Below are 27103 nucleotides of genomic sequence, written 5' to 3' on the forward strand. Positions count from 1 at the left end.
AGCTAAGTGCTGATTGTTCTCCTGCTGCCTTCAGGAATTTCGGAATTTGAATAGACGTCTGCCTCTGGGCTGCTTGTGGTAAGAGACTTGTTTGGATTACACAATCTTGATGAAATACATGCTTTTAGAGCATGAATTATTTCCCAGCATATATTACAACACCACTACAATCTTTCACAGAAGAAGGCAATCATACAGATCAGTGTATGGTCAAATTGCCCCCTAATTCTCATAAAGTCCATCTACTCTGGATACCCTTACTTTGTATTTTTGTTTCTTGGTCATCACAGAACTGAGAGCTGCAAGAAAAAGAGAAAGAAATATGAACAGTCCTTGGGTAAGGGAAATACTGGACTGTCAGGAACTAAAAATAGTTGATAGCATCTGTACCAGGCAATTTCTTTTACTCTCTACCAGTGTCCATTTCAGGCATCCTGTTAGCATAACTAAGAATTTTGCAGCTAAATGCAATGGGCTGCAATTTGAGAGGCCTACAAGAAAAAAACCTTATCAGACTTTTTTCCCCTCAAGTGACATTTGCAAATGACAAAAAGGAAAGGGCCTACAGAAATTTCAAATTTTCTAATTTTAAAAAAATATAGTATTAGCATCAGATTCCACAGGGATAGAGATATAGGAGCAGCAAGGAAATGCTCCCAGAAATGGTTCCTAGCCTGAAGAGACAAGCTAGCCACAGGAACAGGAGAGAGCCACTTCTTTTAAAATGTGTGAATTACTGAATGCAAGAGCCATTGGCCCTTTCAGCTTCTGTTTTTAACAAAAAGTAAGCTATTAACTTGTGTTTATGAAGACTTTATTTGGACTTTAATGTTTTTGAGACAGCTTCTGAGCAAAATACAAAGAAACTACATTACATATTAGTAAATGCAGCATTTAGAATAGCAACTAAATAGTCCTATCTCATAGTTCAATGTTCAGTTCTTCATAAATTGTGATCAAGTCCATGAAATGCAGTACCTAATCCAGTTAAATGCCACCTACACCTCAGATTTGCTTGTGTAACTAATATTTTCCACTCCACTCCCTATCCCTTCTCTCACCACAATCCTCAAGCCCTCAGCCAGGCACAAGCCAACTTCTCACCTCAACTGCTGTTAGCAATTACCAAGCACCTGTTGGTAATTACCTGAGCACCTGCCCCACCCACAGCAGCTGTAGGTCCCTGGCTGCTGGGAGAACAGGTCTGAAGTGCAGACCCGAACACCACCAACCCCCCACCACAAAAAAAAAAAAAAAATACGACTTTTCTAAATAAGTTGAGACTAGTAAAAGATCAGGACATGGAGGGACTTGTTTATCCCCTTTAGGCCAATCAAGAAAAAGTTTATATCTTTCTCTGGAAAGGGAAGACAGGGGTTTTTCTTGAAGCAGAAGCATGTTTTATCAGCCCCCTTCCTCATTTGTCCCTGCTCCCCAGGAGGCCATTCACTAGGCATATATAGAAATATCTATGTCTGAAAACACATCTACATGAGTGCATGACTTGCCCTGGTGCAATTTAAAGCATAGATTTTATTGCACCAAGATGCAGAAATCTGTTCCAGAAGAGGCACATCTTGTGGAGCTGTAAGGACCCTGCCAGCACATCTGCTACCAAAGCAACAATTCCTGCTCTGCAGTGGCTTAAGCGGGCTGAGATGGAAGTGTTTCTTCATCAATGCACAAACCACAACAAAGCAGTGGTGACAAGCCTTTTTTCCAAGTCTGACTGAAGGTTTGGGAAGCAGGTTTGCCTGCAGAGGGCACACAGAAGCATGACACGTTTGCCTACTGTGCACCTCCAATTTCCACACCATCATATCACTCACTGCTCGGTCACTGAGCAAGCTGACAGTGTATGACAGGTTATCCATCCTGCACAGAAAGTCACAGAAAGAAGAAGAGAGGAAGAAAACACGGAAGATGACAATGCAAAAGAAGTTGAAGAAGTGTGGCAAGGATTGAGCATTAAGGGACAGAAATAAGAAGAGACCATACCCTTGAACTGTAAAATCCTGACAGGAAACTGCAAGTGCTTGCATCTATGAGTTCACCACCCGGACTTGCATGCTTCTCCACATTACCATTCTTTCAAAAATTTTGCTTCCTGGACAAGCTGCCAGGTCTCCAGTACCAGTCCTACCTCCCTTCCAGCAGTCTGCATCTGAGCAGAGAGTTGAAAATAGATCAGGGATTACCTGTTATGCTGTAAGCATTCAAGACAGCCAAAGAACTTTGAGGAAAAAGGCCATACTGAGTGCCCAGGACAAAGAGATCTTAAGAACTGGAAGAAGGAAGTATTGATTGAGGGTCACAGTTATGTTGAGGTTTAGCCTTTCAAAGGTTTGTTGCTTTTCTACTGAAAACTGCAGGTGAGAAAGCTTAGGCAGAGAAGGGAAGGAGAAGCTGTGTAAACAAACCCATAGCTGTATACAAGGACAGAAGAAGATTTCTTCTTCACCAGGCTGAAGAGAGTGGTTTTATTATTCGAAAAACAAAAGCCAAACTACCCCAAGTCAAATATATATTCTCCCACTACATTTAGACATTATAACAATAAAAATGCACTATAAAACTACTGCAGTAAATTAGTCAGTTAGGAACAATAAACAAGGCACAGTTTAATAGTATCCATATCTATCTTTGGAAAGATGAGCAATTACAATCTGCATCCCAGCTCGTGCTCAGTATTTACTACAATCTCAAATAACAATAAAGTCAAACACAACAGATGACTGATGTTCCTACCTTCTGCTTTCCAAACAGAGTTTTAAAAGATAGTTTATTGCAAAATCAGTCTCAAGTATGTTCAAGGCCTTGGGAGCTCTCTAAGCTTATTTAACAACAGAAATAAAAACTATATCTTTATAACAAAGTTATAAAGATCACAACTTTAGCATCACACATATAGAATCCATTTTAATATTTGTGTAGAGCCAAGATTATAATATTATAATTTGTATATAACAATGTATTTGTAATATTGCTGAAAGAAGGCACACTTTTCTAAATACCTACTGGCTTTGGTAACTGCTCAAGGTAATGTAGATTGGGCTGTACTACTGTTTACTCATCTTTCTGTGGCACAGAAATCTTGGATACTTTAGTGTGTACATCTGTAATTCTGACATTTTCTGAAATGAAAGCGAGAGGAGAAATGGGCTAAATTCAGATACCTGAAGTTACGTATCAACATTTGCAGACGTAAATCAAATACCCAAGGAAAGCTTTTCTATGGGAAGAATGCCAGAGCAAGTTAAAATATGTATTGATAAGAATAATCAACACAGTAGAAATGAAGAGCATCTGCACCATAGGAGAGAGGGTATAAAATCACACTCTGCATCAAGAGAACATCATTCGTATTTCTTCACAGCCTTCTCCCTTTGCATGCCCCTCTGCAAAGTGCAAGGGGCCCCAAGGACTGAAGGAGACACAGGGAGTCAAATGGAGACACTTGCACCGATCTCACTGGGGGCTCCTGGGGAAGCAGTTTCCTTGGGAATCAAGCCCCTCTCTTCCAAGGGCACCTCCCCAAATGTGTACATTTCCTGGGGAACACCATCACACCCTTAAGTGCATGGTGCAGAGGTTCATGGACATCACAACATAACCAATATGATCCAGTGAAGCTAAAGTTATTATTCCTAAAAAGACTTTTTATAATAAATCTCTACTGTCCACGTGTCTCTAGCTAATACATGATTGATTTATCCTAGCTGTTCACACGTCTAAAACAGAATGCTGATTGGATCATCTAATTTTTCACGCGTCTTGCTTTGGTTGTCTGGCCCACCCATGGCTCACTTTCCCAAGCTTGCTGACAAACTTGCTGAGTCCTGATGACTCTTCTTCTTGTATCTTTTTCAAGAATATACCAACCCCATTTCTGAGTATGTCCATAATTCATTCTTTGTGAACGTGTCCATTGTCCATTATTACAAGGAGGCTGGATTGTGCATCGGCTGAATATGGCCATTGTCTTGCAAAAACTCCTCTGTTCTGTCTCTGAGCCAGCATTCGAGCCGGTTAAACAAAATCCTGCATCTCACGCTGTAAAGAATGTGGAATTAGAGTTGGAATGTGACCCTGAAATAGAAGCAGCTCAGAAACTAAGGTAGAAAAAAGTTATTCCAGAAGCTATTGTAGAAGGGACTTTTCTCTCAAATGATGGAGAGGCTTTTCCTGTAGTAACTAATGCTGCAGGTAGAGTTTGAGAACCTTTCACTTGGAAGATTTTAGAAAAGTTGAGAGTTGCAATTTCACAATTTGGTTGAAAATCCCAACTTGCACAGTCACTTCTGCAGTATATTTTTACATCTAACACATTAATTCCAGCTGATGTGCATACCCTAATAAGACTTATAATGCCACCCCATCAGCAGGTGATGTGTCCTAAAAGCTGGGAGGAAAAGTGTGCTCAGGAAGCACCTAGAGTGCAGGGTGATCCTCTGTATGGTTTAACAGCACAACAGTTACTTGGCCAAGGGCCCTGGGCTACTGGACTGCCCAGGCTAGGAGCATTAATCAAGTCCTGCAGATGAGCCAACAACTAACATATAATGCTATCCTTGCACTTCCAGATGGGTTACACACCATGTCTTTTACACAAATTCACCAAAGAAGAATGAAGACTTTGATAAATTTTTAGACAAATTGCATGAAGCTATCTCTAATAATTCTGATTTAAATTCAGACACAAAGATACAATTGTATGGACTTTGGGTTTATTACTCCATTCCAAATAGCTTTCCCTTCAGTCACAAGAGCCTTCCATCTCTTCCAAAAGATGCCTGCTGAAATTCTTCTGCTCCCTTCCAAATCAGTTCACTACTCCAGCATAACACTTGAAGCATGGACAGATGACTCTTAGACTAATTATAGTAGAAAAGAAGGGTATTTATTGCAGTGCTGGATACATGTGAACATGTTTCCAAAGACACGTGCAAGGAGTTGCAGACTCCTGCTCTCTATTTCTACAGAAAAGGTTTTACATTAGGTTTCTAAGGACCCATAATACATAATTATTACCTGCCTGCTTCATATTTTTATCAGCTGAATATCTATTACAGCTGCGCAATTGTACTCCCTTAACTGGGTTGGTGGGATTTTGAAATGAGGGAGTGGTTGTATGGGAGGAAGAAAGCTGTCTTCCTCATGGTGAACTCTTCTCCCATGGCCAGTTGGCAAGACCTTTTGACCTGCTGGTCATGGTCCAAGCCTCTCCTAACTGTTCAATTATTCTCAAGGCAAGGTATTTCTATGGTCTCTGCTCCTTCACAATTGCTTCCTCTATCCCTGTCACTCTAAGCTTTATGTTCCTAATATATTTGGTACTCTTTAACTAAGGTGCGTGATTTCTGCTAGCTGTATTACTAACTTAGCTTCTTACCTCATTTTAAAATCTTAACTAAAATATGCAATTTTCTACTATCCCAATTCTATTTCCAGCTGGCCCCTTGACTCATCTGCACTTTTCAGTTACCCTAATTACATTTTCAGCTAACCCCTTGACTCACCTCAGGCACATCCCTGACTCCCTCTCTCCCAGCAGCTCAGAGCTGCATTGCACAGCGCTTGCTGTGCACCAGAGAGCACAAAGCAGGCTGGCCTGGGGGGCCTGAATATTTCTGCCAAACACTCTGCATCTCAGCCCTTTGCTCTGGCTCAGTGCAGAACTGCAGGATTGCAGGCGCTTCCTGCCAGAGCTGCGTGAGGCGCTGGCTCCTGCAGATGTGCCCTGCCAAGCTGTCCCTGCCTCACGCTGGCCTCGCTTCCCCTGGCACAAGTGCCGGGCCTGAAGGAGGCTGCCCTGTGCTCCAGCCTGCCGAGCAGCCCGGCTCCCTGCCCCGGTGCCCAGAGTGCTGCACACACTGCTGACCTTTGCCAGGAGTTGCAGGGCAGCCGGCAGGAGAGGAGGAATCCTCAGCCAGCCCAGCGGCCCTCGGCTGCCCTTGGCCTTTCCCTGCTCCTGGGCACACTCCGGACGGCCAATGCCTCCAGGCTGGGCTGTGCCCAGCACGGCTGCGCTTCCCCTCGGGAGCAGCCAGCTGCCACCTGGGCTCTGAGAGCGGAGGATTCGCCCGCTCCCAGGAACAGGCACCCAGGGCCCGGCTCTGCCTCTTGCAGCTCCAAGGGCCTCCTTCCAGCCGGCCTCTGCCGGGGCTCAGGCTGCTCCGGCCTCTGCCGGGGCTCTGCTGGGGCTCCACCCCGGGCAAGGCCGGGCCCGCTCTCACCTCACAGGCGCTGACAGCTCCGCACCACAGGAGACCTTCCCGAGCACCCTCTCTGATCTTTCTGCTTTCTCACTTGAGCAAGGCTCTCCTCCCGCCAAAGACATTGCACCTAGGGATACAAATCCAAGTGGCAGGAACCCCAATGCTCTCTAGTCACAGCTGAAGGCCTGCATCTGCACAAGATGTTTGGGCTGCCTCATTCTTCCTTTGGTTTTGTCTTCAAATGCCATTGTCCTTTCTGCCTCAACTAGAAGGGTCACACATGAACCAAAACGGGCCAGTGTGCTGGCCAAGGGCAGTGTGCTCTGGAGATGATGAATGAAGAGTCTTCCCAACTTTCAAAGCACACTGCAAAAAACACCAATCACTTGTTTTAAAATTTTAAAAGTTTAATAGCAATAAAATGGTTATTAAGATAGTAATAAAAGTTAGAGTAATAAGAATTCAGACAATCAGAGTTAGAACAGTAAAGGACAATAAAAACAAAGACATACAGACAGTCCTGGTGCCTCCTGGGCAATTATGCCCCGAAAGCACGCAGGCTAACAAAGGATTAGCCCTTAAAAGCAATAGCCTGTTGCATATTCATATATCTCATCCATGATGCATAAATTCTTTTCAAACAAAGGGTGTTCTCTGGTTATTGTCAAGTACTCCCCCTTAATCCAGTTGGCTCCTCAAAGTCGCGAAGGAGGTGGAAGAAAGTTGGTCTTTTCCAATAAGGACGCAAGAATTCTTCTCTTGGGGCTTTAGGTGTCCTGTTGCTGTTATCTCTGGGCAAAGAATTTCTTGATTATCCCATCCCTTTCTTGAGCTAGTTAAAAAAGCATCTTACATCGCATAGCTTCTATTTTACATAATGTTATAACCTAAAACTATATTTACCACTGAAATAATTACCAATATTTTTTTATTTGGAGATACTTAGGAATAAAAAGAGGATGTATCAGCATTGGAAGGAGGGTCAGGTCTCTAAGGAAGTATTCAAGAAGGCTGCTGGAGCATGCAGAAAAAAAAATAGGGAGGCCAAAGCTCATTTTGAACTTAGAATGGCAACTTCTGTAAAGGATAATAAAAACTGTTTTTACAAATACCTTAATGCTAGAAGGAAGGGTAAGACCAGCCTTTGTTCTTTATTGGACAAGGGAGGGAACTTAGCATCTCCAGATGAGGAGAAGGCAGAAGTGCTTAATGCCTACTTTGCCTCAGTTTTTAGTGGGAAGATGACTTGCCCTCAAGACACCGGCCCGCCTGGAATGGTTGATGGTGTCAGGGAGCAGAATGGTCCCCCCATTATCCAAGAAGAGGCAGTCAAAGAACCACTGAAATGCTTGGATGTTCATAAATCTATGGGACCAGACGGGATCCAGCCCAGGGTAATGAGAGAGCTGGCAAATGAGCTTGCCAAGCCAGTCTCCATCATTTACCAGCAGTCCTGGCTCACTGGTGAGGTTCCGGATGACTGGAAGCTGCCCAATGTGACACCCATTCACAACAAGGGTGCAAAGGAGGATCCTGGTAATTATAGACCAGTCAGCCTGACCTCAGTACCTGGCAAGATAATGGAACAGTTTCTATTAAGTGCCATCACACAGAATTTACAGCATGGCCAGGGTATCAGACCCAGTCAGCATGGCTTTAGGAGGGGTAGGTCATGTTTGACCCACCTGGTCATCTTTTATGACCAGGTAACCCACCTAGTGGATGCAGGGAAGGCAGTAGATGTTGTTTATTTGGATTTCAGCAAGGCCTTTGGCACTGTCTCCCACAGCACACTCCTAGACAAGCTGGCAGCCCGTGGCTTGGACAGGAGCACTCTTTGCTGGGTTAGGAACTGGCTGGATGGCCGGGCCCAGAGAGTGGTGGTGAATGGTGCTGCATCCAGCTGGCGGCCAGTCACCAGTGGTGTCCCTCAGGCCTCTGTGCTGGGGCCAGTTCTGTTTAATATTTTTATTGATGACATGGATGAGGGCTTAGAGTCATTCATTAGCAAATTTGCAGATGACCCTAAGCTGGGAGCATGTGTCGATCTGTCAGAGGGATGGAGGGCTTTGCAGAGGGACTTGGAATGGTTGGATGGATGGGCAGAATCCAATGGGATGAAGTTCAAAAAGTCCAAGTGCCGAGTCCTGCACTTTGGCCACAATAACCCTCTGCAACGTTATAGGCTGGGGATGGTGTGGCTGGACAGTGCTCAGGAGGAAAGGGACCTGGGCATGCTGGTTGACAGTCAGCTGAACATGAGCCAGCAGTGTGCCCAGGTGGCCAAGAAGGCCAATGGCATCCTGGCTAGTATCAGGAATAGTGTGGCCAGCAGGAGCAGGGAGGTCATTCTTCCCCTGTACTCGGCACTGGTGAGGCCACACCTTGAGTATTGCGTCCAGTTCTGGGCCCCTCAGTTTAGGAGGGACGTTGAGATGCTTGAGCGTGTCCAAAGGAGAGCAACGAGGCTGCTGAGGGGCTTGGAACACAAGCCGTGTGAAGAACGACTGAGGGAGCTGGGGTTGTTCAGCCTGGAGAAAAGGAGACTCAGAGGTGACCTCATCACTCTCTTCAGCGTCCTGAAGGGTGACTGTGGTGAGCTGGGGGTCGGTCTCTTTCTCCGGGCAACAACAGACAGAACAAGAGGACACAGTCTCAAGCTGCGCCAAGGGAGATACAGGCTAGAATTAAGGAGGAAGTTTTTCACAGAAAGAGTGATCAAATACTGGAATCATCTACCCAGGGAGGTGGTGGAGTCACCATCCCTCGATGTGTTTAAAAAAAGACTGGATGTGGACTTGGTGCCATGATCTAGTTGAGGTGTTAGAACATGGGTTGGACTCGATGATCTTGAAGGTCTCTTCCAACCTAGAAATTCTGTGATTCTGTGAATATAGCCGGACGGGACATACATGAGCTTGTCTGGCCTTTGCTGCTTGACCAAATAGCAGCAACTGTGGAATTTTACCCCAGAGACACTTTTGGCTGGCTGGATGCTGCAGCTGGGCGCTTGGAGGCAAGTCCAGGCATGCAGGAGTTCAGGTTTACCTTTGGTGGAGAAGCTTTAAGGCGAGGTGAAGGAAAGGAGTTGGTTCTGATGGAGGGTTTCGATCCAGAGCTTTATTCCTGGCCCACAGGCCTCTGAATCCATCAACGGCTCCAGGAGAACTCCCAACCGCATGGTTTGCTCGCCCTTTTAGCCGGGGGAGAGGGCAAGGGAAGGAACACAGGGGACCACCAGCCAGGTACGGGGCGGGGAAGTCTCAAGGGACTGAGAACACCTGGATGGCCCAATGTCCTTCCAGGAGGGGAGGGCATCTTTTGAATTCTGCCAATCACTCGCCGCCCTTCTGGAATGCCAGGATTGACAGACAGCGCTCAGCAGGGGTCAGGGTGTGGAAAGGAGGGATGATTGACACACCTGGCAGGGAATTATCAGGGAGGAACCTGGGGTATCTGAGGCAAACCATGACATCACACCGCAACATACCACACTACTGAAAAAAATACAGTACTACTGACTAAGATAACATAACACATATAGTATATTAATTTATATATATATATATATGTTCATTTTAATATCTGTGAAGAGCCTATCCTGTAATATGTACTTTTCACAACACCAAAGAAGCCATTTGCACCTTTAATAGACAGCTGACAAGTCAGAAGGAAATGCTCAGCTTGTTCACAGGGTGAGAAAGAAAGGATTCTTCCAGATGAGTTAAAGTTTCAGAAACTTTATTTCTTTACAATCCTACTCTATAATCCTGTAGGGTGGTATTTGCAGAAAAATGGACAGGCACTAAATGAACCAGCCTAACCTCTGGAGCTAACTAAACTAACTAACCTTCTAGAACTAGGTTAGGTTTTTAATAAAGCTGCATTCAACTTTGTGGATAAAAAGGTGAAGCAGAAGAGTTGCTGACAGACAAAGGGGTAGCAACCCAAATAAAATGACCCTTACAGCATCTACCAATTAGATTAAGGAAAAGATGCGTGCTTGCCTCAGGACAAAATAGAGCTACCAGTCAAGAGATGCTGGACAAAGTGCAGCAACCAACCAAACAATGCATGTCTATAGAAACCTTTAGGATAGGAACTAATTATAAACTATGCTTAGAAGCACAATAAATGGCTTGTCCTTGATTCACATTGAATTGTGCAGTCTTTTGTCTTTTCTCCACATACTCCTACTCTAAATCCTACTCTACAGTCCTACTCTAAATCCTACTCTAAGATGGCTATGGAGAAAATGGTCCTGATATGATTATAGCACTGTTTGCTTCTCCATCCTCCTCTTCATTGAGATGATGAGTGGTCTCAGGGTGGATGCAGCCTCAGCTGATGTTACAAATGGATGCTGTTCACAAAAAAACCCCAAAAACCAAAAACAAATACAAAAACAAAAAAAAGAAAACAAACAAATTAAAAAACAAACCAAAACAAACAAACAAACAACAAAAAGACAAAGAACAGTGAAGAGTGAACCATTACTTTCCAAGCTCAGTACTTCACAGGCTCAATTTGGATTGCTCTGGGTCCTAAAAAGACCCAGAAAGAGGAGCAATGGCACCATCTGCTACCAGCAGTCATGTGCAGGACCCTGCCATCACAGGCAAACCTGGCCCAGAATCCCGCTCATCCATTTATTCAGGTTTGTTTATCTTGTTGGGATCTTTGCCCTGCCAGTGCTCTAGAAATGGTGCTTTCTGTCCCTGGGTTATCTTCCTTTCAGGAAACTCCAATGACTCACATAGGTCCCTGTCTTTGAAAGACAGGCACTGTGCTAATTCCCCCAGGGACAGAAAGCAATGTCTACCTTTCCATGCCCTGCCCCTCGTGTGCTGGATGGCACCTTCCTTCCCAGCAGGGCCAGCCCAGTGGCACTGGGTCCTGCAGTTCCCTCTCTGCCACACAACCTGGCAGTAACCCTGGCGCAGTTCCCGTCTGCTTGAGCGTGCCAGGCAGCAGATGGGGCTGGGACAAGTCCCTCCCAGCTGTCCCTGTTTGCGTGCCAGAAACCTCCAAGGGTGGGCTGGGGGGCACAAACCAGGGCCCCTCAGAGGCTCACAGTGAGCCCCCACAGCCCCTCCTGCCACAGCCAAATCTCTGACTGCTCAGCTGGGACTGGCTTCTTTGGGTTCCTCCACCACCATTTCATGTCTCTGTACCCTGCATTGCTCTGCTTCAATTCTTTTGCCATTAGATAAAACTGAACACTCCACCAAATTAGAAAAGACAGCAACAGAAACAGTCAGAGGACAGAGCACCTCTCTGCTCAGGAAATGCGGAGAAGAGGTGGAGTTATTCAGTTTTGTGAAGAATAGGCCCCAGGGAGACTTTATTGCCACTTTCCAAGACTTCAGAGTAGCTTTGAAGAAAGTGGGGGACATCTTTAACAGGGTCGGTTACAATAGGATATGGACAAATATTTTTAAACACAAAGGGCATCAAATCAGAGTAGGTCTAAGGAAGAACTTGTTTACTTGGAGCATGGTGCCACCCTGGCACAGCTTGCCCCAAGAGCTTGTAGGTGCCCCATCCCTGCAACCATTCCGGCTCCGGTGGCAAAGGGCTCTGAGCAACCTGATCTCTTTAAAGATGTCCCTGCTCATTGCAGGACACTTGCACCACAGGACCTTTACAGGGCCCTGCCAGCCCAGCCCAGTCTAGGATTCCTCACTGTTTTCATTTGAAGAGCACCAAGAGTGGAGGTGAGGAGGAAGGGGGCTCATCTGATGCCTTGGACTTGAGTGGAGGAGGAGCCCGTCCCTCAGACCCTGTTTCACCTGCAGCCCCTTCACATTTTACCTGCAGGAGCTCCTTGGCAGACCAGCGCCGCGCCTCGTCTCTCTGCAGGCAGCAGCTCAGGAAGTCACGCAGGCAAGATGAGAATAGGTTGGGCTGCTGCAGCTTTTGTCTTCCTCCTGTGGCTATCAGGAGTTGAGGCTGGGGAAAAAGGAGACACCAGGCTACACCTGCTTCTTTCCTATCTGTAACTGCTCTCCTGGGTCCCATTGATTAAGCTCCACTCTGCAGTGGCAGTTTCTGCCCTGGCAGAGACCCAGAGATGACTTTCCTTTACCAACCAAAAACCCAAACTCCGATGCAGCCACAGCTTTTCCAACATCCCACAGATCTTGCCTTGGCAGCTGATTTCATTGACTGACCTAGTTAGTGGGAACTACATCACCACAAGCACATTTCCTTCCCTGAAGATTCATACCAGCTTGAGAGGCTTTTTGGAAGAAGGACTTTGCTATACTAACTCTACTATATCCAAGGGTTAGTACATGGAAAAGTATCTCTGCAGTGCTTCTTGGTCCCTTAAGAGCAGCTGCCATAAAACAAAACTAATCAAGCTTTTTGCTTTGTTCTTGAAAACAATGGGAATTGGAAGGAAAGAAAGGAAATCCACCAGGTGTTCCTCAGGTAAGGAAACAAACATTTGGAATCTCATCTTCAACACAGACACATTAAGATGCATGCACAAATGTACTGGGATGAAGACGCCTCCTTGGACACACAGGAGCCACCTGCAGCTCTGTCTCTCAGCAGCCTGAAAATTTCTGCTTTCCTTACATGGAAAAGAAAAACTTTTCATGGTCAAATCAGAAGGAGAGGTTCCATCCCTACGGTCACCCTCTACTCATTTGGCTACTCAAGTCAATGCATTAATGGTAGGCCCATCCCAGAAAGTGCCAGGAAACAAATGGGAGGTTTTGGCAGGCTCTCCACATCACCAGGCTCTGGCTTGGTGACGTGCAGAATGTGGCTTGGGCTAGGAGAGAAACACGATCACTGAGTGTTTCAGCAGCACTGCACAAGAAGCAGAAGAGACTCTGTGGCCTTTACACCCTCATGCGCCAGTTTGAAGCATGTTTCCCAGTGAGAAGAAACTGCACAGTGGGGTAAGTTCCTCTCTAAAAACCAGGCCTTAGCAACTTTCTTGTGTTTGGGCTTCTTTTCTTCATTTCTGGAAATGTAACACCAGTTCTGAGAGGCTTGCCTTGTGGTTTTAGGGGCATCTTCACAGACAGACAAGTGGGAACAACTTGAAACCCAAAGCAAATGTTGCCTGAGAAGAGCTGGGGAGTGTTTGCCTGTGGTGAGGCTTGAGCTGTCTGGCAATCCCTTTCCATGATGTGCAGAAACATCCAGCTGCTCCCCAGAGCTCAGTCCCTCTGGGCACGCTGGCCTCTGGAAACACCTGACGATCCCAGCCTTTCTCCTGCTCAAGAGCATCTAACCTAAGCTGAGCTCCAGTTTCTTCAGCAAGGCCAAGGATGCTCACTTCCATGCAGCTGACAGTGTCCATGGAGCTCAGCAGGTCTTTCTGATACTCCTCAGGCCAAGGAATTACAGTGTAGATTGGCAAGACATTGGCTGATCGTTATCCAGTGTGGTTCGTGTGGAACCAAGCTCTAACATGCTGACAAGTCAGAGGGACAGAGCTCATTCTGCTTTTGCAAGATGGTATTTAGAAACATAGGACACCAACTTGGAACTATTCAAGAATCCATCTCAAATAGACAAAAATATGAATGGCAAGAGGCCTTGGAGTCTCCATAAAAATGCCCACCACTGTAACGATAACTCTGTGCTTGTGGCACTGAAATAGATGGTGACCAAAGAGACTTTGCTATTATCCTCTTTAACCCAAAGGAGAATTTCAAATCCAGAAATGGCAATGCACTCCCCTTGTGTACAAATAATTTATGCGGCTTTCTTTCCTTTTCCCACATCACCAGAGGTGACAAAGAGGGTTTTATCCTGACTCTCAGCTGAGCTCAGCCACTGGCCATGGTGGGGAGCTGGAGTCCTCCCTGTCATTAGAACTGTGCAGGCCAGGGATGGCCCTGCTCCTGTGGTAAAGAAACACAGCACCGGTGTCAACTGCCCACGTTGGATCCCAGCCCAGGCACCTGCCTGCAAGCTCATCAACTTGTTAAAGTACCAAGAAACAGCCAAGGGTTTGGCAAACAATTCTAACTGCAGTCGGAGAAAAACACATCCTAAACTTATCCAGGCCACCCACACACATGACTGAACCATGTACAGATGACTTGAAAGCCTGAAAGTTTCGAAGACCCACAGCATTTGGAAAAGATGCTACAGAATGGAAGAGAAGAGCTGTGTTTCAAAAATGAGAAAGCAAGCAGAACTGCTTGGGCATTGCTTTGGTAGTAGGTTTTTTCTCTTTTTCTTTTTTGTTTACTTTTCTTTTTCCTTTTTTTCTTATGTTTTCTATAAAATTGAAACTGGGAAGGTCTAACCTCCATTTCTCAGGATATTTATCACATGTCTACCCTCTCCACTGAAAAATTCTTGTCCTTCAGAAACAGAGTTCCAACATTGTTCAAAAAACAAGTGAGAAATGTCAGGCATGGCTGGAGGCCAAAATGGCAGGTTTCTGAACTGGTTAGGTTTCTGAACTGCCACTTCCCTTTCTGATACAACCAAAGCTACAGCAGATGCTGATGTGTTGCAGGGGCATTTTTAGAAGGAGACCTTGGTGGAAGTGGTGCCAGCAGATGACAATGGGATTTTGTCCAATGGCACACAGAACATGGGACAGGTGAGAAAGACAGTGGGATCAGTGAGTATTTGCACCTTACCAAGACAGGAGTTGCATTCCAGTAAGGAACTTCTCGTTCCACCATTTCGATGCCCACGATTCCCAAAGACCATATGTCCACTTTGGGGCCATATGGTTGACCTGTCACCACTTCAGGCGCCAGCCACCCAGGAGTGCCGGCCACGCAGCTCCACCTGCCCTGCTCAGGGGTGAGCTGAGCAAAGAGGCCAAAGTCAGCTGTAGAGAAAACAACAAACCATGAAAGCCAGCTCCAATTAGGAAACCAAGCAAAAGAATTCCCCACTCTCAGGCTAAGAATGTGCTGTTGAATCTCCTGGAGAACTGCGCACGCTCGATTTCCTTGAGGCTTTAGCCAAGGGAGTATGGAATTGGCCGTTTCCAAAAAAACCCAGGTTTCTTAAGGCTGCTCACAGCAGTGGACTTTATGCCCCTGAAGCTTTAGATTGTAGCTCCCTCTGTCTGGAAGGGACACACACAGAGCAACGCCACTCTTGACTGCTTGTGGTTCCTTATACCTCTGTGCACGTTGCAACGGTGCCTTCAGCTCGCAGCAGGGGTCCCTGCACTGCCACCAGCACCATTTCTGGGGAGCTGGCAGTCACTCCAAGCAGCCCCACACCCACATTCCTGGAACGCTGCACCTGACCAAAATATACTGACCCAGCTTGACAGAGCCGTCGGTTTTGAGAAGGATGTTGCAGCTCTTCACATCTTGGTGGATGACGCGGTTTGAGTGCAGAAAATGCAGTCCTTGCAGGCACTGAGCGAGAAAACAGAAACAGGAGGGCAAAAATGAGTGATGTGATTTCATCACACAAGAAAGGAAACAAAGAATCTAAAAGATTCCCTCTCCAGGGGAATGGGGAGTAATGGCAGAACAGTAATGGCCACTGAGAGGAAGAGCTTGCTGCTCCAACTTTTGCAGAGCAGGACCTTTCTAAGGAAAGGCACATCAGCTTTTGAAAGAGCAACAGCACCTGCTGTTGTAGGCTGTGCTCTGCAAACCAGCCAGGATGACTCCTGCTGCAGTGGACGTGCTTTTTCCATGCAGAGGACAAAGGAGGGGTTTTGAAAGGAAAAGCCGTCCCTTTGGTGTGAAGCGGATCGCTTTTGTGTGGGAGGCTGCATGACAAAGATTTTCTTGCTGGCCTCAGCACAGGCTTGGAAATATCCCACCAGTCACTTTCCGGAAGCAAAGAGCATTTTGGCTGCACTACTATCCTTTTCAGCTGAGGACTGTGAGACATGAGTCTTTTTTCTTTGCTGATCATTTCAAATCCTGCCACCAGCACCTCTGCTTGTACAGGCAAGGAATGCAGTGAAGACAGACTCCAGGCAAACATTTAGAGAGGCAAGGTGGAGAACAGCAAATACAAATACAAGAGACAGAGCGAGAATACAACAGCAGGAGATAAGAGTACTGGCACTGAGTACAGGGAGTGCAGGGGCACTGGCAGGCCTTTCACTTGAGATGCTTTTACTTGCCCATAGAATAGCAGCAACACAGAAACAAAGCTTGGCACAGGAAATCACTCCAGCTCTGAGCCCCTGTTTCCCAGACAATCCTGCCCAAGCCCTTGGAAACACGGATGGGATTGCTGACCTCCCGACTGATGGCTGCCATCTCATCTTCAGACAGGTAGGTCTTGCTGATGACATTGCTCAGAGTGCCTCCATCCATGTACTCCATAACCAGCCAGAGCTCCTCACCCACAAGGTAGCTGAAAGAAGGAAACAAGGGCGTGGAGATGAATGTACATGGCTAGGTTGCTGTGTGGAAAAGACGGGTTGATTCTTCTTTTCAGGTCCCTTTGAGACAAAGACAAAATAAAGGAATAGACATTCCCTCTTGGCTGTGCTTTGTTTGCCATCCGTGCAGTCTCAAGGAGAAAGGCACAGCTGTGAAAAAGGAGATGTCTTAGATGGGCAGCAAGCAAAATGTGCAGTTTAGTAACAGCCCAGATAAAAAACCTGTCACGCATGGTGTTTCTGGAACAAAGCACCTAGTCTTCCTGGCATGCATAGCAATGGAAAACAGTGGCAACAATCCAAGGGAAATCCTTGTTAGTTTACCTGGACCTAAGAAGACACTTGAAAAAAATCAAGCTCCAAAACAAAGTGGTGGCTGTGAATATAGAGATCATTGATTTAGTAAGACACGACTCATCCGGGTTTTTGAACAATTTTCCAATACCATGTGCCAGCGAAGAGTCATGCAGACAAAATGCAATCTCTTCCCATCCACTGGAGATGAAAAGAGCAGTTATAATTAGCCAATAATTACAGCTCTATTTTCTGCCAGTGACCAAAGTGGGATTTTACCTTGCATGTTTGCAATATGTGAACAAACATTCATGGGACAAAAGCACAACTCACCTGTCTAAACAATTGACCAGGTTGGGATTCTTATTCACCTTCATGACCATGAGTTCATTGACTTTTAGTTCCTTCTTCCTCAGTCCTTGAAGATGTATTTTCTTTATGACCACCTAAAATGACATTGAAAATCAGTAACTTGAGAGGTTGGTGGCACGAGACCACAAGGCACATGGAGCGAGTGATTTTGCAATGACACAGCTGAGCTGTGCCAAACTGCCTTGTGATTAGGCACTGCAGTAATTAGGAACTGACGTTCCAACAGCCCATTTCTCTGCTCCCTTGGGAGCCAGTTACAGGACATGTGGGGCCACTGACATTTTGCCTTGACCACTTGGTAACAGCAGTGTCTCAGTTATCACCCACAAAGCTCTGACCACACTCTCTGCTGCTTTGTTTGCGACTCAGAAGAAGCAATCCATGCCTTAAAACTCTGTGGATACATCTTGGGCTATGGGCAGGGCTTAGGGCTTTCAGGGACGCCTTGCAGATCTCTCCCTGTGTGCAGTTCCCAAGTGCAGCAGGTGGCTAAGGAACCACCAGTAACTTTCAGATGTATTTGCTGGCAGCCAGAAATGAGACTTCAGGACTCTGAAGCTGTAGCCCCAAAGAGCAGTGAGGTGCTCGAAGGCACCACCTTTGTTTCAGCAATGGAGAGCGAGTGAGCGCGTCCTTCTCTGAAAGGAGCCGCTGCCCTCCGTGCCTTCCTTCTGGCAGCTGAGGAGGACAAAGTCCCAAATGCATTTTGCGGGCTGGCACCAGTCTGTGCTTCTTGTGCCTTTTCAGCACAGCTCTGCCCAAAGCTCCAGCCACAGCTCACACCAGAGGGGAAAGCCCTCGAGTGCAGCAGAGTCTGCAGGTGCTGTTGACAGTTACCTCTCCTCCTGTGGCAGTGTCGAGTGCTTTACAAACATCTCCAAAAGTCCTAGAAACAAAAGAGAAGCAGAGAAAGGAGAAGCCATTTAGATCTTGCAGTGAAAGCCAGCCCACGCAGGAGATCTGTGCTGTAAATGCCTAAGACCTGCAGGACACTGGAAGCATGGAGATGTCTTTGACAATGCCTTCTGAGCACACTTAGAAATTCTGATCAGCACTGACAATCTAAGCCCAGTGCCTGAACACATTTGCAGCTTGTCTGACTTCACACTTGATACCTATTCCACCAGCAAAACACCTGATGCATAGTTTGGTAAAATTAACATTGCTTGGACTCACCCACTGCCAATATTTTCCAGTTCAATGTATTTTATAATAGGATTTTCCATCTTCGCCATTCTCCCTGAGGGAAACAAAATGCAAGATGTTCACTTTAAAGCAGAGATCCCAGCTTCTAGGAGATACAAAAGGCAGCCCCACTGTCTGGGGCTCTGAGCCCTCCCTTTGTGGACAGCTGGCTAACAACAACAGGAACAGGAACTGGAACAACAAGAAAAGAACAGCAGGTCCACAGCACAAGTGGCTGGCACAGAGACTGATTTCTAGCATCCTTTGAAGTGAGAGACCTCTTGACAGCAGACACACAGGGAAGCACAGGGAGATACATTCAGAGACTGAGACCAGAAGAGAACACCTACCAAGGCAAGTAAGTTTGTCATCTAGAAACATTAAGGAGAGCTGGGACTAACAGTGCCTTTGTTTTCTTGGGAATAAACACTGTGAGATTTAGAAAAGGTTTCCTACTTGCTAAGATTAAATGCACCTGGACATCTAGAATCAATTCCTCTGAACAGATGTCAAGTTCAGAACAGGAGGAATTATTGCCAAGTGTTCCCATCTTTTCCAGCTTGCAGCAGTTTGCCAGAAGAATGCCTCTGCGTTTGTAAACCAGAGCAGCTCATGCTAGAAGCAATCCCGACGGGGCTTTCAGCGTCAGGGCCCTCACCCTTTATGAGCAGGCTGAGCTCAAAGACGCCCTTGCCCGTGCCCCGCGTGAAGAACCACGCCGCTTCTCTCCACCCCGACAGCGCGGATCAGTCGCTCCCATTGCACTCGCCCTCTCGGCACCGCACACGTCCCCATCCTCCCAACTCGGCACGGCGGGCATGGGCACAGAGGACAGCAGTGCTCCTCAGGCGCCCTGTGACACAGAGAGCTGCCCAGAGGAGATGCTGACCCTCTTGTGAGTCCGGGCCGTGCGACGCAGCAGCCGGCCCAGAGAAGGGGCTGCTGCCTCAGGCAGCTCCGCGCTGCAGCAGCCGGGCAGCAGCGGGACCCTCCCAGCTAAGGAAGGCTCCAGCCTCTGCACTCCCACCAGCCCTCAGGGGCAGGGCAGCGACCACAACAAGGCTGGCAAAGGCCAAGCATGAGCACTGACAGGCACTGACTGGAAGAAGCCAGAGGGAGCCTGAGCCCTGTACAAGCTGTTGCCCCCATTCAGGACACAATAGGATGGGCTTTGAGATCGGCCACACCGAGGCGCAGATCAGTGCCCTTTTTGTCCCAACAGGTGATGGTAGACACAGAATCCACTGGGCTCTCTTCTCAACCCTACCAGATCTTATCTGAGAGCACAGCACTGGCAGCTGTTAAGGGCAAGAAGCAGATTCATTGGGTTGTGCTGCAGAATCACAAAGGGCTTGATGTGTTCTCCTAGAGACTGATCTCAGCAGGGATTCTGCCAGTGGCTAGGACTCAAGCAGTCACAGCCTTCTGCTGATCCAGGAACAATCCCTGCTTCTGCCTTTGGCAGAGAGGGAAGCCCAGGCAAACTCCAGCCAGTCTAAGCTGCCCTCAGAGGCAGCAGGAACACCCAGAGCTCTCTCTTGCTGCCTCGGAGCAACGCCAGCACTTCTGTGACACTAAACCGAGGAGAACCCTTTGGTACAGCTATGCTGACACGTGCACACAATACACTGTCCCTCAGATAAGAAAGATACCAGACGTACTCAGTTGCTCCAGGGAGTCACCCGCCATCTCCTGTTGCTGAGCAGCAGCTGGGTCAGCACGGGAGGTGAACCAAGTGCTCAGGCTCCACTTCTTCAGCTGGAGAGCAAAGGCTCCTTGGGACGGCACTGCTGCTTCTGCAGCAGCTTCAGTGTCAGAGTCAGTGTAGATCTGAGACAAGAAATGAGTTTATGTCAGGAAGGTGTGGCAGAGATTGCCCTGAAATGCAAGAGAGATTGCCATTTGAAATGCAAGCCCTTAGGAAGCTGCTGTCAGCGACATGCAGAGCTCTTCAACTGGATTGCTTTGGATGTCCACTTGTGAAACCAAATGGTCAAAACCAAAGGCTGGTTTTACTCGAGGTCATAGCCAGTTTCTTGTTCTAAAGGATGACTGCAGCAACGACCCCTCCACTTCCTCCCAAAGACTCCTTTCCCCCTCCTAGGTCTGCAGATACATTTGCAGCTCCTCATTCTAATGTTCTACCTCCTGCCATGAAATTCTCTTTTTCTGCACCTTCCTCGGGAGGTGCTCATCCTGCAGCATCTCTGGATGGTTCAGTTCCTGGGCCTCATGCCAGCCTCGGGGCTCTTGGTTGCCCATCATTTGCTGGAACTCTCTGCAGGCTGCCAGGTAGGATGGCAACACTTCCACCTCAAGTCAAACAGAACAAAGCAGTCAGAGACTACAGCTTGTCCCCGTCAGCCAGGAGTCATCGACTGGGAAGAAAGTAAAGAAAAGGACAGGAGCAGATTCACAAGGGATACAGACAGCTTGTAGCTCGTATTCCAGATCTACGTGAGTGACCATGTTCACCTGCAAAAACACCTCAAGAAACAAGGTCACCTGGAAGAAGCCAGCAGGAGTTCATTCGGATGAGTGTTGGCTAAATGGCCAAGGGAGTAATGCCACTGTCTAGAGCATCAGCTGAGATTCAGCAGACCAGGAAGTGCCCTTCAGAGCAGCTCTGACAGAGGCCTCATCAGGATGGCCTCAGAGGCATCACCCACCCCCTGCTGCTCTGCACTGGAAAGGCAAGGAGGGCAGAAACCACCCCTTGGGTGACTGCAGTGGCTATTGCTGTTTCACTCACTTGCTTTTCTAGAGCCTTTTGTTCCTGAAGGAGGCGATTAATTTTCTCTTTGATGATTTTAATTTTTTCATCTAGCCTCTTCTTCCTTGCCTTGATCCTAGCCTCAGTTTCCTGCAGCTGTGCCTGCACCTGTTCATCAATTTTCTGTAAACAACAACGGAAAGGACTCTCTTTCATGCGTGGAGTGGCTGCCATTCCTTCATTCACCTGTTTTTGTTGATTGCCCCTCTGCATAGGGAGATTCTTCTCCTCTTGGATGTCTTCATTCCTCCTCTTTGCTGCCATGATGTCACTCTGAGCTTCAGGCAGCTCTGCTTGTGGCTCTGCCTTGATGTTCTGTACACACAAAAGCAGAGCAAGTGACTGAGAGCTGCCATCAAGATCAGCTTTTCCCTCTTTTAGCCTCAAAATCACATTTATTCAGCCCCTTCTTTCTGCTTCCCTCCCCAGCTCTGCTTCCACTGTAACCATCCTGTCCCGGTGCTGGTCTCTGCAGATTCCAAGGCTCTGTCCTTTCAGTGCCTGTGAGACTTCCTGGCCTCCTCAGTCCCAGGAGCTCTGGTTTATGCCCCTCTTCCTGCCCTTCCCTCTGTCCCCTGGCCAGTCAGGCTTACCTGGCCATTCTCCTGTGGCTCTTCCACCTGCTGCCTGAGCTGCTCTTCCTGCTCTCGGGCAGGGAACAGCTCTCCCTGAATCTGGCATGGCATCTCAGATAAGGCAGTCTGCTCCTGCTCTTTCTCTAGAAGCACCTGCACAGAAAGCAAGACAAGATGGGTTTCACCTTCCCGTACGACCTTTGTGGGCCAAGACTCAAAGACTGCTGGGCTCACACGCTCCCAAAGCACTGTGCTGCTGCTCTGCTGGGTCCTTCTCTGCCCGTGGGGAGGCACAGATTCCAAAGTGACCCTGGCCCTACAATCAGGGGCCATCTGGGGCTGAAGCTCCAACAGCCTCTCAGGCAGCTGACAGGGAAGGTGTGGCATTTCTCAAGGGTCTGGTGAGGGCCTCCCTCTGCTTCTGCCATGTCCTCTTTGTCTTTCAGTGGTGACTGACACCCCGCCCTGTCCCACAGCTCCATCCTGGCCCTGCAGGTGGCTTCCTGGGTGAGCTCACTCCTTGTGAGAGACACTTCTGGAGTTCACATTCCCTTCAGGCCTGCACCAGCATTCCTCCTTCCTGACATCTACACTCTTGTTAGAAAATGGGGTCATTCAGGAGATAAGCATGCATGCAAAGATCTCTGATGGAAGTCAGAGAACCTCTATGGCCATCTGAGTAAATGGAGGAGGACCAAGGTGTTTCTTCTCCCTCTTTTGTCAACTGAGAATTCTGACCAGCAGTAACAGAGTTTCTCATAAGGCCCCATTAACAAATGCACTTACACAGCCCTGGGGATGCCAGCGAAGGAAACCATGTGTCATGTAATGCATGTATGGGCAAAGTCACCAGACCCCAACTACAGCATGGGATAGTTCCACTCCCTTAGGACATGCAAAAATTTAAAGGATAAAAAGAAGGCTTCAGGTCAGAAAAGGCTGGAGTAGGGAAACATGAGGGGAAAAAACAACCATCTCTGGAGGGGGAAACATCTCTGCCTGCTCAGGATCAGTCAATGGAACTTGTCTCTACTCCTCTCCTGAAGGGATGCCTTTAGGTGAGCTTTGCATCTTCCACTGCTTTGGAGCAGAGCCAGGAAGATTCAAATAGATAGACAGACAGATCTCACTTTTATAATCTCTCTTTACTGTACTGTGGTATTTACATTCTTTGAACACAGAGAGATATAATTCTCTCTCCTAGGTTTTTTTTAAGGGGAGGTAGTGAGAAACTTAAGAGAAGAAGAGAAAACAATTATTATCTCTACTTGCTGTTCTTGTTGTTTAGTACATGTAGAATGTGTTCTAGTGATTGTTTACTGAAAGTGATTTGTTAATTGGATTTTAGTGATAGTTGTTTAGCTTGATTAGCCAATTAGATAAAAGCTGTGTCATGACTGTCTGGAGACAGTCACAAGTTTTTCTTTAGTAGCTTTTTAGTATAGTATCTCTTTAGTATAGTTTTAATATAGTACTAGTGTGATATAACATAGCTTAAGAAAGCATTTGTTTAACCTTCTAAATCATAGAGTCAAAGCACATTATTCACCACGTGGGGGTCACCCTGAATCAATACTGTCCTTTCTGTCACTACACACATCAACACTCGGTAGCAGTGCCCCGATCTGCAGCCATCCTGAACTTGCTCTCCTGTTGCTTCAGTAACCCACACTCTTGGGGAATCTGGAGCGTGTGGGTCCTTATGGAATGCAATCAGACCCAGAGCGTTGCACTGGGAACTGCACTCTTTGTGCATCTGTGCTCGGGCAAGTTCTTCTCTTGGACTCGAGCACACTGATGGTGCTAAAGTGGCTGGAATCAGAAATGCAGCCCAGCCCCTCCCAGCTCCTCTAATCTCTGAGCACCAGCTGGAATGCAAGGGCATTGATTTCCTGCTCAATTCCCAAATACAACACACACTGATTCCCTGGGCTGCCAAAAGACACGGGAGCCGTTAACCTGAAAGTGATGTGTTTCCGCCAGTGCTGGAAAAGGGCAGGAAAGATTGAGAAAAAGCTCCCTTGCTCCCTGGAGAAGGAGAAATTACACAAGGCTTCTCCTTCTAGCAAACAAACAAACAAATAAACAAACAAAATATGAAAGTGTTACCTACTCCAGTGTCTAAAGCACTTGGATGCAGTGAAGGGATGTTTGGCAGGGAAACAGCCCTTGTGCTGAGCATTGGATCTCTGGATCTAAGGCAGGGATCTATGGAAGTCTGCCTGAAGGTCCCTCATGAGCCCCCATTGTCCAGGCTAAAGCTCCCTCAGCACCTCCTCGCTGGCCTTGTGCTGCACCCCCTTGCCCAGCTCCCCTGTCCTTCTGTGCACGCGCTGCAGCCCCTCAAGGACTTTCTGCTTCCCAGGGCCCACAGCTGCACCCAGCACTGCAGCGGTGGCCGCAGCGCTGCCCAGCACAGGCCACGCTCGCTGCCCTGCTCCTGCTGCCCCCCTGCTGCTGACACGGCCACCGTGCCCTGGCCCTTCTTGGCCCCCTGGCCACACGCTGCCTCATCTTCAGCGGCTCAAGGCCGCCAGCCCTGCGTCCTTTTGGCCCACGCAGCTCCCCAGCCACAAAGGTGCCCATTTCACTTCAGATACAGCAGGCATCATTGCAAGGTGTACATCCTGGTTTTAGCATTACAAGACAGCAGTCAAGGACTTGCAGCTTTGCTCCCACTCTAGGCTCCAATGCAGTTTTCAAAGCAAACTACACAATAGAAGGTATCAACAGACACATGCAATGTCTGGTTTTTGCCTCAGAAGAAGGGTTCAGAACTACTCACTTTGTTTCTTTTGCCACACTAGACAAGAATGCCCCCCCCAGCTTCATGGACAACACAGTCATCTCCTTGCAGCTTATCAAAGACCAAGAAACAGGCAGACTCAGAGCACCTATCTGCTCTGCTACTGGCTGCTCTGCCTGAAGAGGCAGAAGAGCAACCTGACAACAAAGGCACCAAAATCCCTGACTTCAAGCAGCAGCTCTACATCCCCAGCGTGTCTCTGAAATAGTCCCAAGTAAGCACACCCAAGAAGTTTGTGGGGACAAAGCACCACAAAGAGCTTGTGTGGTCAGATCAGCATTTTTTTGTGCCTGCAGCTACTTGGCCAGTCTGTGCAGGGGGACAGGTCCCTCCACGCCACAGTGTCCCCTGTGTATCTGACAAGGCTGAGCACAGTGTCTTTGACATGCTCCCTGCTCTGGGATCAGGGAGCATCCATGCTCCAGGCTGGCCCCTGTCCAAATGCCAGGAAGCTGCTGCCTAAGCATGACAGATCAAAGCCCATTGTCCAGCTGTCACAGGCTGGGGGCAATCACCAGGTCCTGGCAGGACTCCAGCACTCAGCATCCTCAGCCAGCCACAGCAAGTGCCGGCTGGTCAGAAACTTGCAGCTCTGCCTTGCACCAAAGACAGCAGCACACACAACTGGCACTTACTGGCTCAGAATGGTCAGGCTGTGGTGTGACCACAGCTGGAGGCTGGCGCTCATCCACCTCATTTGCCTCCTCTTTGGCCTCCTTTCCATGAGCAGAGGGAGCCAGAGGAGAGACTGCTGTTGGTTCTGTGATCTGTGGACAGACAGCAGTGTGAGGGACAGAAAGTTACCTATAATTTATAACCTTATTTCTATTCAGCACTTTATTCTATTCAGCTCTATTTCTACAACCAGCTGTACTAAGGACAAATCAGAAACTTTGAGAACAATGGGATTCTAAGTCACTGTGACTGAATTTAAATGGGCTAATTCAACAGAATTGCTAATAGTTCTGAATTAGACATTATGCCCTGGCTACTATCAAGAAGCAACATTCTCTCTGCAAAATGAGCTTTTCATTCCTTGAAAGTTCTGAAATGGAAAATCAGGAAAAAGCCAGCAATGCCTTTGTTATTGCTGCTGCAGACATGGAAATGGATTTTCTTTCAGCCTACCCAGCTGGCCCTCTACACTCTGCTGCCACAGGCCAAGCTCACAGCTTGCTCTACAATTCTTAAACACCAGGAACATGAAATGTTCCTTTCTCACTCACCTCAGGATCAGCACCTCTGAATACACGGATCATGTGATCTGGAGTGGGCAAGGGAAAATGAACAAGGGCTGTGAGAAAACTGCCTGGGCTGCTGAATCCCACAGAAGAGAAGAAGTCAACCCAAACAGAGAGTATTTTTCTTTATCAACATCCCTCCACGTGACATACTTCTTTCACACAGCCAGCAAGAGATCAGGACAATAATCTTGGTTGTGCCTACACTTCGGCCTGTTTAGCCAGTAAATGAATACAAACGTGATCAAGAAAACGCAAATTGTTCTTCAACACTCAATGCTTCTGTTCTGTTCAACAGATAAAGCAGCTCTTGTTCTCTTGTCTTTCAGGTACTTTTTTAAAAAACAGAAGTTGCATGCACTAATTCCCATTAAGTTGCTGAAAACAGTCACCCAGAAAAGCTTCCCCAAAATCCCCCTGAGCTGTGGCAGTTCTACTGTGAAACAGCACAGCAGCAGCTCCAGGGCTCAGGAGCAGACACTCATGGCTTTAGAATTTGCACTTCACTGCAAAGGGAATCACTATTTTAGCACTCAGTCAAGGGTCAAAATAGACAGTCAAATCCTTTCATTACAAAATTTAGAATAAAAGAAGCTTTCCCTCAGTTCTGGGGAGAACTACAAAGTCTTTAGAAGGCCTTCTGAGAAGGCCTCCCAGTCTGCATTTTGGAAGTTGTCCTGCTTGATCCAGCAAACTGAGGAAATGACAGACTCTGCTGCCACAGACTCTCCCTGGAGGGAACGGAAGCCCTGCAGGTTCCCTTGCAAATGCTGCCCCTGTGGCTACAGGCACCCCCTTTTTAGCTGAACGCCCTGACAGGAGCTTTACCAAACCACTGGCATCCTAATGCTCTTTCTCTTTCAAAATCAACCCAGCCACTAAGAAAGAGCAGGAAGACATGCAAAAGCCAGGTTAGCTTACACCCTAACCTAAATAGAGTTGAAACCTCTACTTACTTGCCAGGCTAGTCATGAAATAGGCGGAATAAACAGTGCCATACATGGTGCAAACTGCAGCAGCGAGTTGCTCAATCATTGTAGCACTGTTGTTCAAGTTTACCCCAACACTACAAAAGCCAAGACTCCTGTCAGTGTGCAGCTACACACTGACAAAGGCCACAATCAGGAGGATGCTCCTGATCTCAGCAAGCCCTAGGGCTGCTCTGGCACTGAGGCCTTCCGTGCAACAAGGCAACCTTCTGATGTCACCACGACGATGTGGCAACCATGCCCTGATATCACAAAGCAAAGTATGACAAAGCAAAGCATCACAAAGCATGTTAGTCTGT

The 27103-nt window shown here is 47.4% G+C and overlaps 1 pseudogene; it reads right to left on the bottom strand.

Annotated features, from left to right (window-relative positions):
- Nucleotides 1–10113: 10113 nt before the first annotated feature.
- LOC139604258 (serine/threonine-protein kinase PAK 3-like) lies at nt 10114–27093 on the bottom strand (annotated as a pseudogene).
- Nucleotides 27094–27103: the final 10 nt, after the last annotated feature.

This window comes from Agelaius tricolor, unplaced genomic scaffold, assembly GCF_023055355.1.
Source record: "Agelaius tricolor isolate 1412-34295 unplaced genomic scaffold, bAgeTri1.0.p SCAF_48, whole genome shotgun sequence".
Classification (NCBI taxonomy): Eukaryota; Metazoa; Chordata; class Aves; order Passeriformes; family Icteridae; genus Agelaius; species Agelaius tricolor.